The following is a 14,657-nucleotide window of genomic DNA, read 5'->3' as shown; positions in this document are numbered from 1 at the left end:
TGGCAATTTATTCAATATATAATAATATAAACGGAAACATGTAAACATATATTAATATTAATACAAGCTTGTATGAAAAAAGAAACTGTACAAGCAAGTGAAAGATTCTACAACAATTAAATAAGACGGTTTTAAAATATTCTTTACAATTCACTTACCTTATATACGTTAACAAGTCCTCCCAATGAAACACATTAATGGTAACAGTTCTACACCCAAATCACACACACAAAACAATCACAGATGTCCTTTGCTCACTACAGTATCACACGTCTACCTACGACAGGAGCCCCTTCAAGACTGGTCTGGTCTAGAGACCGCAATGCAAGGATAGACGGGCAGCTTCTCCCTCCACAGTCGTAAGGTTTATTTTCGCGTGCAACACAAATGTCTCGGCCGACCATATGCGCGGTGAGTCTAGCACACTCACCTCAACCTGTCCCTCCAAAGAACTTCAACAGAAGATATCCGTCTACTTTACACCTCAAAATTTCCGACGTCAATGCACACAAAGAAACGTGTTCAAATCCATCTCTGGAAGAACAGACTTTTAATGTGATATATTAAGAGGATATTGGATGCCAAGGTAGGTATGCCTGCACTTCGGAAATTAGGTTGTAAGACAATTTTTTTTCGAGAAAGGAAAAGAAATAATGGAAAGAATAAACTCACTGACCAGAGACAGATTTCCATGTTATTTAGCTATGACATAATTTCTTAAATTAAACTGAAGTGTCACAACGTACTTTGACGAATTTGCTACTTAAGACAGGATATTCTCACGGATATAGTAAAATATTACGAAGTAAATCTTAGGTCGTTATTTTTTCTTGTTATACACATGAGATTGACTTGACTCTGTCAGAGAATTACGCATGTTTATGACGAGCAGCTGTTTGTTGTAAGAGTTCAGAAATAAAGTTTATACGTTTCATTTTCAATCGGTGTTTTAATTAATTCAACGCTGTGTAGTGCCTTTAATAATGTGTTCCTACGTATTCTTGAAATACAAATAATCGAAAAGAAATGGATTAACGGACCAATTACACAAAATTCATTTGGAATAACATCTTTAAAAACTTCGAACAAATCTACTACAGTTACGTAGAGGGAAATATAATTGGAAGAAACATCTGTATTCGAAATAACGGACATCGCATACAACCATCAAATATAGCGTAGCTATGGGTTACGCTGATTTTAGATGTAGAATGAACTATATCAGTACTACACTAATCAATCAATCAATCAATCATTAAATCAATCAATCAATCAATCAATCAATCAATCAATCAATCAATTAATCAATTAATCAATCAATCACTACTGAACTGCATTTAGGGCAGTCGCCCAGGTGGCAGATTCCCTATCTGTTGTTTTCCTAGCCTTTTCTTAAATGATCGCAAAGAAATTGGAAATTTATTGAACATCTCCCTTGGTAAGTTATTCCAATCCCTAACTCCGCTACCTATAAACGAATATTTGCCCCTATTTGTCCTCTTGAATTCCAGCTTGCTTGTGTAATTACCGCCACGAAAGAAATGGAAAAGCTAAAGAAAAGATCAAGAGCTCCTAACTGGGATATTTCGGTAAACGTAAGCAATTGTAATTGAATCGGTGAGTTGAAAAGGGTACACATTCCAAAATCCTTACTTTTCAGGAGAAAGGAAAAACTGTTTTCTAGCTAAAAGAAAGGTTTGATCAAAAAAGTTTCTATTAGGCATTTTACATCATATATCTGCGTATTCAACTACAAAGTATGGAAATCACATTACGTACGGTTTTCAAGTTATACCATTTACCTGAAGTCTTCCCATTTTTCATCGGTCTTATTGGAATTCCACCTCTTTCAGGATTCTAATCTTCTTTCCAGTGCTTCATCACACTTTTCATTCCACCACCTGTGCTTCCGTTTTCTTGGACGGTTCCACAAACTGTCAAGGAATATGTCCCTTTTTATAGCTACCGGTACTCAAATTTGAGAAAGATCTTTGTAGAGGCAGATAATTTATAATAAACTCGCAATTTCAAAAGTCTCTTAAGCAGTAACACATTATTACACAAAAATACGCCCAGCCATCATTCCTTTTATAGTTTTTCATTGTCATTCCGTCTCTTTAAAGTGTTTTACTTTACGAAGATGTCTAGCCTCCATAACCTCTAAATGATATATGTCTTATATGTTTGAAATATCGTGAAGATCATCAACGTTATCGTCCATTCTTTCAATGTGTGTTCAATGTTAAATGGATAAGTCGAAAATTTCACACGATTATATTACTGCAGACAGTAAATACCACGAAAATAAACTGCTCACTCGTTTCTTTTTCCGCTGCTCGCTGCTATTCAACGCTTATACAAGGGTCCTGGTCTGTATAAGCAATTCAATGAGTAACTATAACAGATGTATACACACGAGGCTTATACAGGGTTTGTTAGTAACGAATTTCACATAAACTGTGCATAAACCTTGTATAAAAGTTATACACCGTTTATTAGTAAGACGGCTAATGTAGAAATAGGAAACAGAAAATTGCATTACAACTAAAAGTATTTGCGTTAAAGTATGGCAGTTCTATGCTTAACCGTATGAGAGTTATCCGTTAAATATCACGGATTTCGTAAGAAGCATTAAATAAATAGAACGTGTAGGTCCATCTATTAAAGCACAGTGGTTGACGGATATCTATATATATAAAAGCAAGTCGGGCTGGAGCGATGTATATATAAATATTTAAAAATAAAAAAAGACGTGAATTAATGAGCCACTTCCAGAAATCTCAGAAATTTGAAACTTGGTACGAGGGAAACTGATGACCCCAGGATCCCTAGAAAAATCGGAAATTCTCAAAATTCCCTGAAGGGGGCACGCTGGGGGGGCTCAAATTTTGGGCTCAGTATAAGAACACAGTCGTATAGTATATCCAAAACGATAACCTATAGGTTTCGTGGGCTTAAAAATTGTCGGGAATTTCCTAACATTTATCCCCCATCCCCCCAAATCAAGATGGCGGCACAACCTGCGAGACGAGGTAGACAATTGAAATTTGGTGAAATTATAGCTTTTGGTCTCTAACCGACGGGAAAATTCCAAGATGTTCAAATTTTTCACTTTTTACCCCCAAGGATATCGAAATATGTAGGCAATTTTAATGACTGTGCAGACATTCCTTTTGAGCTATTTTTTGGCTAAACGGTAAGTCGTATCACAAAACGGATGGCACAATGTCCCTTCAATTCGGAGTGATCTACAACTTTGCTCCTGTGACATTTTGTCGTATCTCTCTCCCTTATACGTTAAATTTGGCCGTATTTCTGGATTGTTCGTAAATTTGGTGATTTTTACAAGTATATTTTATTGTTTGACACACTTATAAGAATGATAGGATCATCACGTTGTGTGCGCACATTGGCACGATTAAGGGACATATGTGTACCAAATTTCATGATTCTAGCTTATACATAAGTAGGCAAAATGTAATGTAAAATGTTAAAAATGCACCCAAATTTCACCCTATTCAAAATTTGAACTCAATTTACCCCCTTAATATGGGAGATACGAGGAAATGGGTTAGAAACAAACATGTAGAGCGATAAATGAGGCGTCTGATGGCGCAAACCGTTTCTTAATATCATACACCGTTTAGGAGATATGAATCTCGAAGTGGAAGTCTGCACTTTTGAACGTGCTCATGCTTATCCGTCATCTATATATATAAAAGCAAGTCGGGCTGGAGCGATGTATATATAAATATTTAAAAATAAAAAAAGACGTGAATTAATGAGGCACTTCCAGAAATCTCAGAAATTTGAAACTTGGTACGAGGGAAACTGATGACCCCAGGATCCCTAGAAAAATCGGAAATTCTCAAAATTCCCTGAAGGGGGCACGCTGGGGGGGCTCAAATTTTGGGCTCAGTATAAGAACACAGTCGTATAGTATATCCAAAACGATAACCTATAGGTTTCGTGGGCTTAAAAATTGTCGGGAATTTCCTAACATTTATCCCCCATCCCCCCAAATCAAGATGGCGGCACAACCTGCGAGACGAGGTAGACAATTGAAATTTGGTGAAATTATAGCTTTTGGTCTCTAACCGACGGGAAAATTCCAAGATGTTCAAATTTTTCACTTTTTACCCCCAAGGATATCGAAATATGTAGGCAATTTTAATGACTGTGCAGACATTCCTTTTGAGCTATTTTTTGGCTAAACGGTAAGTCGTATCACAAAACGGATGGCACAATGTCCCTTCAATTCGGAGTGATCTACAACTTTGCTCCTGTGACATTTTGTCGTATCTCTCTCCCTTATACGTTAAATTTGGCCGTATTTCTGGATTGTTCGTAAATTTGGTGATTTTTACAAGTATATTTTATTGTTTGACACACTTATAAGAATGATAGGATCATCACGTTGTGTGCGCACATTGGCACGATTAAGGGACATATGTGTACCAAATTTCATGATTCTAGCTTATACATAAGTAGGCAAAATGTAATGTAAAATGTTAAAAATGCACCCAAATTTCACCCTATTCAAAATTTGAACTCAATTTACCCCCTTAATATGGGAGATACGAGGAAATGGGTTAGAAACAAACATTTAGAGCGATAAATGAGGCGTCTGATGGCGCAAACCGTTTCTTAATATCATACACCGTTTAGGAGATATGAATCTCGAAGTGGAAGTCTGCACTTTTCAACGTGCTCATGCTTATCCGTCATCTATATAAATAAAATCGTAACGACCGTGTGTCTGTACATTGATTATTTTGGCGAAATTTCGGTACAGTTATCCGTTTCAGGTGTAATAATTACCATCTGCATCATTTTTAGCTTTGGTGTCTGTTTGTCTGTTTGTTTGTCTGTTTGTCTGTTTGTCTGTCCTTCTGTAACTTGAAAACTACTGGATATATTTCCACCAAACTTCATATTTAGCATCCACCTGTCCTTGGGTAGGTTTTAGCGCAAACTGTGTGTCTGTACACTGATTATTTTGGCGAAATTTCCGTACAGTTATCCGTTTCAGGTGTAATAATGACCATCTGCATCATTTTTAGCTTTGGTGTCTGTTTGTCTGTTTGTTTGTCTGTTAGTCTCTTTGTCTGTTTGTCTGTTTGTCTGTCCTTCTACAGCTTGAAAACTACTAAATATATATTTCCACCAAACTTCATATTTAGAATCCACCTCTCCTTGGGTAGGTTTTAGCGCAAGTATCGTTTCTAAATCCCTGAACTGAGTGGGGATTTTTACGAAACCGAAACCGTGATTTTGCACTCCCTCAAAGTATACACAACCGAACTTAATGGAAATCAACCTGCCTTAATGAAAATTAATTTTTAAACCTTTTTTTCTCATGTGCATCATTTCGATAACAGGATTTAGTAAGGGAGATATCATTAACGGACCGTTTTTCGGTACAAATCCCAGCGGACTTAACGCAAGAGCGGGTGCGTGTAAAGCGTACTTCTTACAACTTGAAAACTAACAAGATATTTGAACCAAATTTTATATATAGCATCCATCTGTCCAAGGGTAGGTTTCCTTGGTGTCTGTTAGTTAGTTAGTTTGTTTGTTTGTTTCTTTGTTTGTTTGTTTGTTTGTTTGTTTGTTTGTTTGGTCTGTTTGTCTTTCTCTAACTTGAAAACTACTGGATATATTTCCACCAAACTTCATATTTAGAATCCACCTATCCTTTGGGGAGGTTTTAGGGCAAATATTGTTTCTAAATCCCTGAACTAATTGGGGGTTTATACGAAACCGAAACCGTGATTTTGCACTCCCTCAAAATACACACAACCAAACTAAATGGAAATCTACCTGCCTTAATGGAAATTAATTTCTAAACCTTTTCTTCTCATGTGCATCATTTCAGTCACTTACAGGAAAGATAGTATGATCAAACTCTACACGAACATTGGCCCACCCAGTACCCATATGTGAGCCAAATGCCATGTCAGATAATTATCCGAAAAGTAATGCAATGTAAGATAATCTTACACAAATTTCAACCTATTCAACGTTTCTGATTCAATCTGACCCATGAATAGATTAGATGCGAGAAAATATCATAGGACCAGCCATTTAGATCGCTAAATACTGCGCCTTACGGTACAATCCTTTGTCGATATGACGTACCGTTTAGCAGCAGTTAATCTGTAAATGAAGGTCTGCAATATTGTAAACATTCATATACTTTCGTATGTCCATCTGTATATATTCATTGATGTCGATTTGTAGCGATCGAGAAAGGATGTGTCTGCTATTGTAATCAGTACTCCCTACACCGACTTTGACTGCTGGCAGTAGGAATGGGGTCCTTCTCCAACTCCTGTGTAACTGGCATTAGTAAGGAGGGCCTACCATTTTAATGAATAATTCACTTTTCGATTTGTCTTGCAGAAGGCAAGGGATCATGCAGTTTTGTTCGAAAGTCCCCTACTCTATTGTGTTTGGCTGTAGGCCAGGGTGCCCGCCATTATAAACAAATGTTCCAATCTAAAATTTGACTAGCATTAGGCATAGTGGCCTGCTATTTTCATGGAAGCTCACTAATTCCGTGTGACTGGCAGTAAGCTGGCTAGCAGCAGTAAAAAGGGACTGTCATTATAATGATAACTGCACAACTCAATTTTGACTGGTGGTGGGGAAGTTGCCTGGTATTATAATAAAAACTCCTCAACTGTAACCTGTCTGAAAGTAGGAAATGGGTGTGCCATTGTAACTAAAACATCCAAATCGATTGTGACCGCGCAGTAGGCATTGGGGCCTGCAATTATAATGTAAACTTGCCAACTCGATTGTGAATGGCAGTTGGCAAGTGAGCCTGGCGTTATCATCACAACTCCGCAACCCTCACTTTACATTGGAAACAACGTATGTGGACCTCCCCATGCTATTTCTCGGATAAGGCTAAGAGACATGCAATTTTAAAACAATCTCATTTGCTGCACGCACAGTATTTACGTCGATATCCGTATACAATGTAGAATACCGTAGCGAAGCACGGGTACATTTGCTAGTAAATATTACTAAAATTATATTTACAATTATACGTTGTATGTAAGGAAAGTATGATATTACGAAGTAACCTTTTGCAGGAATATGCTTCCAATCAGAGAATTCAGCCTAACGATCTTTTAAATCATCACATGACTTTGGGTAGGTAAAAACCTGAACTCCCATATAAACCGACAGAATGTAAAGATTGCCGGGGAGGGAGGCGGATGGGGTGGGCGGGATCATCTGCAATGTAATTCCAACTTCTTCCGCATGTTTATTGACCTCTTCTGCCCACTTGGAGGTAGCCTTTAACCCCATGATGTATTTGAAGATCCTGTTAGTCAGCCGTTTGTCATCCATTCTTACCAGGTGTCCGTAGAACGTCAGCCTTCGTTTTCGCATTGTGTCCGTGATCTTTTCAGTGCACTTGTAGAGTTCCTCATTTCTCCTTTTCTTCCAAGTCCCATCAGCAGTCTTCTGTGGTCCCTGAATTTTCTTGTCAATTCCAAACTCTTCTAAGACACAAAAAAATGTTTGTCTATCAGTTGAGTCGTATGCTTTTTTGATGTCGACAAAGATGAGCACAGTATTCTGGCTCCTTATCGCTCTTGTTCTCAGAAAGCTTTTAAGGTTGAATATCTGTTCCGTGCACTACCTTCCCTTTCGGAAACCACTCTGGTATTCTCCAATGAGGTGATCAGCTTGATCTTCAACTCTGTTTAACAGCGCTTTAGAGAGTATCTCATAGGCGAATTGATGCAGAGAGATCCCTCTGTAGTTGTTCGGGTCCGTTCGGTTACCTTTCTTGTGGTGCGCGTGTATGAGCGCACATTTCCAGTCATTCGGGATCTTTTCAGTTTTCCACATGTCTTCAATAACGTGGTGGATTATTTCTGCAACGATTTCTCCTCCGATCTTCAACATTTCTGCCACAATTGCATCTTCACCTGGTGCTTTTTTTCCTCTTTGAGCTTCTTGATTATCTGCTTGATCTCGTCAAGGTTTGGTGGTTTGGAATCTGAGTTGTCGTGAATTTGTTTCTGGGAACCTAGTCTTTCCAGAAGTTCTTCGCAGTTTAGCAGCGTTTTAATTGATCTGCTAAGAGCTGGCAGGTTTCTTTATTGTTGGTAACTTGGCCTATACTTGTATCTGTTCGCTTGAAGCAAAGACTTGGTGGCTGGTATCCCTGTAGCTCCTCTTTGAAGGTTCTGTAAAACCCCCTGATGTCATTCTTTTAAACTCTTATTCTACCTACTCCGCCCTATTTCTGTCATATTTTCTCTTCTCGGCTCTTATGATCTTGGCTGTTCCCTTCCTTTCATTCCTGAAGTCTTCCCATTTTTCATCGGTCTTATTGGAATTCCACCTCTTTCAGGATTCTAATCTTCTTTCCAGTGCTTCATCACACTTTTCATTCCACCAGCTGTTCTTCCGTTTTCTTGGACGGTTCCACAAACTTTCGGATGCAAGAGCCAAGTGTTGAGTCGTTAACACTATCCTCTACCACAATAATACGCAGTTTCCGCAGATATCTCCCACCCTCGTCGGAGGGTCTGCCTTACCCAGCTAGATATAGCCACACTAATATATTATTATTATTATTATTATTATTATTATTATTATTATTATTATTAGAGGCTGCCTGGCCGATGCGGTAAGGGTGTGCTCGGTTCGCCTGGAAGGACGTGGGTTCGATTCCCCGTCAAGAAGCGGAAAATATTAAGAAACGTCATTTTCACGTCCGAAGGTGAACATAGCCCTGAGGTTCCCTCAGCCTACACCGAAAATGAATACCAGGTTAATTTCTGGCGGCAAACGTGGCCGGGCGGAGAGCTAACCACTCTGACCGTTTACACAGGGCCTACCGAGGTTACGGATATTGGAAGCCATTACCTTCCATCCCTCCAAGGGTCTTCATTTTCTGTACGGAGATGACTTTGCTTTTTATTATTATTATTATTATTATTATTATTATTATTATTATTATTATTATTATTAAGGGAAGTAACGCGAATGTATAGCATCATATGTTTATTTCCTATGCAAATTACTCTTGAAATGTTCCTCAAGAGAAAAGGCAATTGTTTATACGAGCAGGACTACGCCTAGTCACGTTGAAAACGTGCTGTACGTGAATCTAGGATCTTGTTAAGTCTGTGACCATGAATTGAGGTCCTGATGTCAAGGGTCGTTGCGCAGAAGAAGCCGCACTGACCCACACAGGAATCTCTATCACTAAAGTACAGTTACACACTATGTTTTTTTGTCCTCTACTCACAACAGAGGGGCCTTATCTCACTAGAGTGACAGCCTGCTTACCGTTCTGTGTTCTTTTCTAGAACAATGGTTTGCAGTTAGTGGGTCTTAAGCAATAGACAACGCGTGTTTATAGCTGTGAAGTTAAAATGAACAGAGTATTTTAGTTGCTTTATTAAATATGTCCGACTCGTTGGCTGAATGGTCAGCTCAGAGAGCTTCTGTTCACAGGGTTCCAGGTTCGATTCCCGACCAGGCCAGGGTTTGAGCCATATTTGGTTCATTTCATTCAGTCAGGGACTGGGTGTTCGTGTTTGCCTCAATATGCTCCTCTTCATATACACACAAAACCTCACGCTTCCTTTCACCACGGAAACACCCAACAACCCCCATAAGGTTAGTGCCAGGAAGGCCATCCGGCTGTAAAATAGGGCCAATTCACATGTGTGAGACACAGTTCGTGGTGGACGAAAAAGTTTCTATGATAAAGTGCATGGTCTATAGTACTGGATCTTCATATAATATACGTTCTGCTCTTAAACGTTCATTGATGATTCTGAAGATGGGAGATGACTAAAGGAATATCGTACAGCAATAAACGGAGAAATGAACTACTTTCACGAGTAAAATATAAACTTTCTTCAATTAAATAATTAATGTTTGAAACTCAACAAGAGATTTCTCTGCCTGTGTCAAGATCAAACTGCGCAAGGTGTTGGAAATGCTTAATAAGTCATGTCGCATATTGATTCGTTAGACGAGCCCTCTAATTACGGGCGAAAGCTGGGAAGATGAGGAGGGCCCTGAGGATGCAAAGTGAGTGGCCGTAAGTTATTTTCGGGCCGTGTCGTCTCAAAACTCACGAGTGTCAAAACTCACGAATACCAGGAAGAGGATTAGTAAGAACAGGTTTCTCTTCCTGCGCAAGTCTCAAAACTCACGAGCAGGGCCAGTTCTTCTTTGAATGGATAAATGTCCACCCTATTAGTGATAGGATAATGGAATACTTTTAATAATCAAATAACTTCCATCCGATTATTTAAATAATCGAATGAGTTTCAAATATCATTTAGTTATATCGCACAGAATAATCGGATGCGTCATGAATATTTTTTTTACTGGGCGAGTTGGCCGTGCGGTTAGGGGCGCGCAAAAGTGAACTCGCATCCGGGAGATAGTGTGTTCGAACCCCACTGTCGGCAACCCCAAAGATGGTTTCCTATTTTCACAACAGGTAAATGCTGGGACTGTGCCTTAATGTAGGCCACGGCCGCTTCCTTCCCATTCCTAGGACTTTCCTGTACCATTGTCGCCATAAGACCTATTTGTGTTGGTAAAGCAAATAATAATAATAATAATAATAATAATAATAATAATAATAATAATAATAATAATAATAATAATACACCTCGGTCTCTTTCATTCACCAGCCATTATTTTCCCCCAGTGGGTTGGGGTGGCAGAATCACATCCACAGTATCTCCTGCCTGTCGTAAGGTAAGCGTGAGTCACCGCTCACCTCATCCCTCCTGCGGTTATCGCAAGCAACTGCTGTCCGGAGTCGTGAATTTTGAGACTCATTAGAATGTTTACTTCAGCTACCAGTTTGAAGTCGTGAGTTTTGATACTAAATAAATAAATAAATAAATTAGCCGTATGAATCCCCTAAGGGCCATGGCCTCCTGCAATGCAGGGACAGTGCTCAGTTTAGCTCATCAGCTGAGCAGGTCCTGAAGAGCATTATTATATTGGTTAATCTGTAGTTTTTCATGATTAAGAGATATTGTACACTTGTGTAGTCTTACCCCCGAGTGAATGCAATGGTGTTTTTCTGGAACAACAATTCGCGAAAACGCACTGTTGCATTAATGACACGTGTACACTTTTATCCCAGGGAGGGTTCAGGTTGCTTCTAGGTGAAAGCGTAAACTTGCACTCTTCGTTCTTGCATAGCTTCTTCTCCGAATGTTGTAGACGTTTCTTGTAATTTCTTGACATTATCCTCCGTTGAAATTCTCTATTTGTAACTAATTTTAGCCCGTGAGTTTTGAGACGTAACGTTTTCGGGCACGTTAAGTGTTTGATAGTCGATCCCTAATTGAGTCCCAAGAGAAGTGACAGAAATGGACAAAAACCAGCTTCACGGAACTAGGAATGAATGAAGCATGAACAAGCAGAAAAGTGACATTAGGGGAACAGGCAATAATAATAATAATAATAATGATAATAATAATAATAATAATAATAATAATAATAATAATAATAATAATAATAATACGTAGGAAGCGAACTAATCCAAAACGCAAGGCTGGGTGTGGAGATTAGCTAAAGGGTGCAACACGCTAATGCATTCTACCAGAATTTACAGAATCTCGTTTGGAAGAAGTGGGTGCTAAGGAAGTTATGTACAAGATGTATTTCTCACCCTCACTGACATATGCAGCAGAGATCTGGGCAATGGCAAGAACAGAGGACGGAAAAATTCAAGCCAGTGAAATTAAATTTCTTAGAGTGTGATAGGAAGGAGAAGGAAAGACAGCGTGAGATATGAAGATGCCAGGAAGAAAATAGACTAAGATGGTTTGGCTATGTAAAGAGCATGGAAGAGGGAAAGAGAAGGAAACCGAAGCAGGCAATGAGGCTAAGTTTGAGGGGAAGAAAACAAGAGCAAGATGGATAGAATTAATCAAGATCAGTTTAAGAAGAAAGTACCTGGAATGGAACAGAATTACAGAAGAAGAATGACGGAATGAGAGAGGAAGGCGGAAAAGTGCTATAAATACTCCTAACTGGCTGAATGATGATGATGATGATAATAATAATAATAATAATAATAATAATAATAATAATAATAATAATAATAATAATAATAATAATAATAATAATAGCAAATAGACATGATATTGGCTTTTGGGCTTAAGCCATATCAAGAAAATGAGGTGAAATTATTTACGTTTCGCAGAGAACTTTGCTCTGTGTCATCAGAAGAAAATCTCGATGGATCCTTGGATATAGGAAATTCCCTTTACTTGCGGTAAGGTATACTTTGGCCAACCATGCCGGTCCATTGGTACCCGTATCAAGGAACATGAATGTAATACTCGTCTCAACCAGCCAGACAAATCAGCAATAGCTGAGCACGCTCTATCGTCGGGTCATGATCTCATGTTCCAAGATGCTCGAGCTCTTACCCACACTAGACACTACAGGTCCAGGATTATATAGGAAGCTGTGGAAATACATAGAAATCCTAACAATTTCAACAGGGCTATCAATTAAGTAATGTCTGATTGCCAGCCGTTATGGATTTACGTAGGTAGCTCCCTTTCTGTCCCTTCATTATTGTTATTTCGTTTCGGTGTTTTCCAAATTTTCACGTTCCTCATCGCCAGATGTTTCATTCCAGGCTTGTGTCAATGTCATACCTCCTTATGTGCGCACGCCTGTTATGTTATGTGACACTGTCAGACTGATTCTAATGGTTCCGTCAGCTTCCGCCTCGAACGCTAGCGCTGTACCACGTCCGGGGAGCTGTCTGGTGACGAATAGACGTACCATTTCCATTTCTATTATAACGTCTAAATTCAAACCTGATTGTTTGAGAAGCCTTTCTTGTGGTCATTCGAGATTTTCTTCTGATGACCGAGAGCAAAGTTCTCTGCGAAACGTAAAAATTTCACCTTATTTTCTTGACACGGCATAAGCCCAAAAACCTATATAATGTCTATAAGTACGGGCTGTGAAAGCATCAATGGCAACAATAATAGCAAAGCAAAATTATCTCCGTACAGAGCATGAAGGTCCCGGGGAGGTGTGGAAGGTAAAGGCTTCTACTATCCGTAAGGCGGGGTAGAGTGGTTAGCTCTACGCCTGTCTGCCTTTGCCTCCAAGAATTAACCTCGTACTCATTTTTGGTGTAGGCTGAGTGAACCTCAGGTCCATGTGCTTCTCCAGAAGCGAAAATCCCGTTTATTAATTTTCGATTTCCTGACGAAGTATCGAACCCACGTCATTATTATTATTATTATTATTATTATTATTATTATTATTATTATTATTATTATTATTATACATGGCCTTAGATACCCTGTATGGGCCTTATGATTTAACGCCAGTTAGGGTGTTTGCGTGTTAATTTCGACGTTCCATGTAACTTTAATATATGGCAGAGAAACCGGAACTCTATTGTGTGACCTATAACTAAATTTTAATAAATTTTGTCGGCTAAACACTGAATGTGTCACCGGAGATCTTTTACAAGCCGACATGTACGAAGTAAAGGATCGAACGGTTTTTTTCTTCCCTTCAAAAATACAACTACCTCTGTTGAGTTTGAACCCGCCATCTTAGACCCAGAGCCCGACACTCTGCCACCGACCCACATTGAGTCTAACTTGAAAGTCTCTCTTTTTCGCCAATTTCCGAACTCATTACCTGAGTTCCTAATGATACGGTGTCCCCTTTTCATTATTAAGGGTCTATCACGTGGAATACACTACGGGCTTAGTCCTGTATCGACCTGTACCAGAGATTTGGGTATTTGAACGTCTGATACAGAAGACGATAAGGTACATCGAAGAGAAATATCCTTAAGACCCGTAGAATAATGTACTTGCCTCTCGCAAAGAAATACCACTAAAAACAGGAAAGAAATAGATTAGAAATCCAATCCGGAGTTATAAGAAATTCCAATACAGATTCATCTCAGATAATTATTGAGATCATTGTTATTATAGCCTATGAATAAACTCAGTGTCTAAAACTCTATTCAGAGCTATCGCCTGTCTGTGACTGCTTCTTCCTCGGATCATTATCTTCTAAATCTTCCTCTTGTTGTATTTCCCTCTGTCACCGAGTCTATTAGACTTCAACTTAACTCACTTCCTCTATTCACCAGCGAAAGCGGTTCATAGTCCCAGTTTTCATTTGATAGTCATCCCTACGTAGCCTTGATACTTTACTATGACATGAGTAATTTCCTAGAATCGTTCCCACTTGTTTATACCAGAAATTTTTTATTTTTATTCTACAGTATTTCTTTATTTCTTGGCTTTTCCCTCGGAATCAGCGAGGGATCCCACCTCTACCGCCTCAAGGGCAGTGTCCTGGAGCTTCAGACTCTGGATCGGGGGAATACAACTAGGGATGATAACCAGTACCTCGTCCAGGGGGCCTCACCTGCTATGCTGAACAGGGGCCTTGCGGGGGAATGGGAAGATTGGAAGGGACAGACAAGGAAGCGGGAAGGAAGCGGCCGCGGCCTTAAGTTAGGTACCATCCCGGCATTTGTCTGGAGGAGAAGTGGAAAGCCACGGAAAACCACTTCCAGGATGGCTGATGTGGGAATCGAACCCACCTCTACTCAGTTGACCTCCCGAGGCTGAGTGGACCCCGTT

General features: G+C 39.3%; 1 protein-coding gene across 1 annotated transcript in view; it reads right to left on the bottom strand.

The window, feature by feature from the left end:
- LOC136858359 (uncharacterized) overlaps positions 1–269 on the bottom strand; it is a 362,414-nt gene extending 362,145 nt beyond the window's left edge. Inside the window, exon 1 of the mRNA XM_068225517.1 lies at positions 159–269. The gene's annotated coding sequence lies outside the window, so the exon portion shown is untranslated. The remainder of the gene's footprint in view (positions 1–158) is intronic.
- Between the last annotated feature and the right edge of the window lie 14,388 nt (positions 270–14,657).

This window comes from Anabrus simplex, chromosome 1 (genome assembly GCF_040414725.1).
Source record: "Anabrus simplex isolate iqAnaSimp1 chromosome 1, ASM4041472v1, whole genome shotgun sequence".
NCBI lineage: Eukaryota > Metazoa > Arthropoda > Insecta > Orthoptera > Tettigoniidae > Anabrus > Anabrus simplex.
The sequence above is the reverse complement of the archived record's forward strand: the minus strand, read 5'-3'. Positions and strand labels throughout refer to the sequence as shown.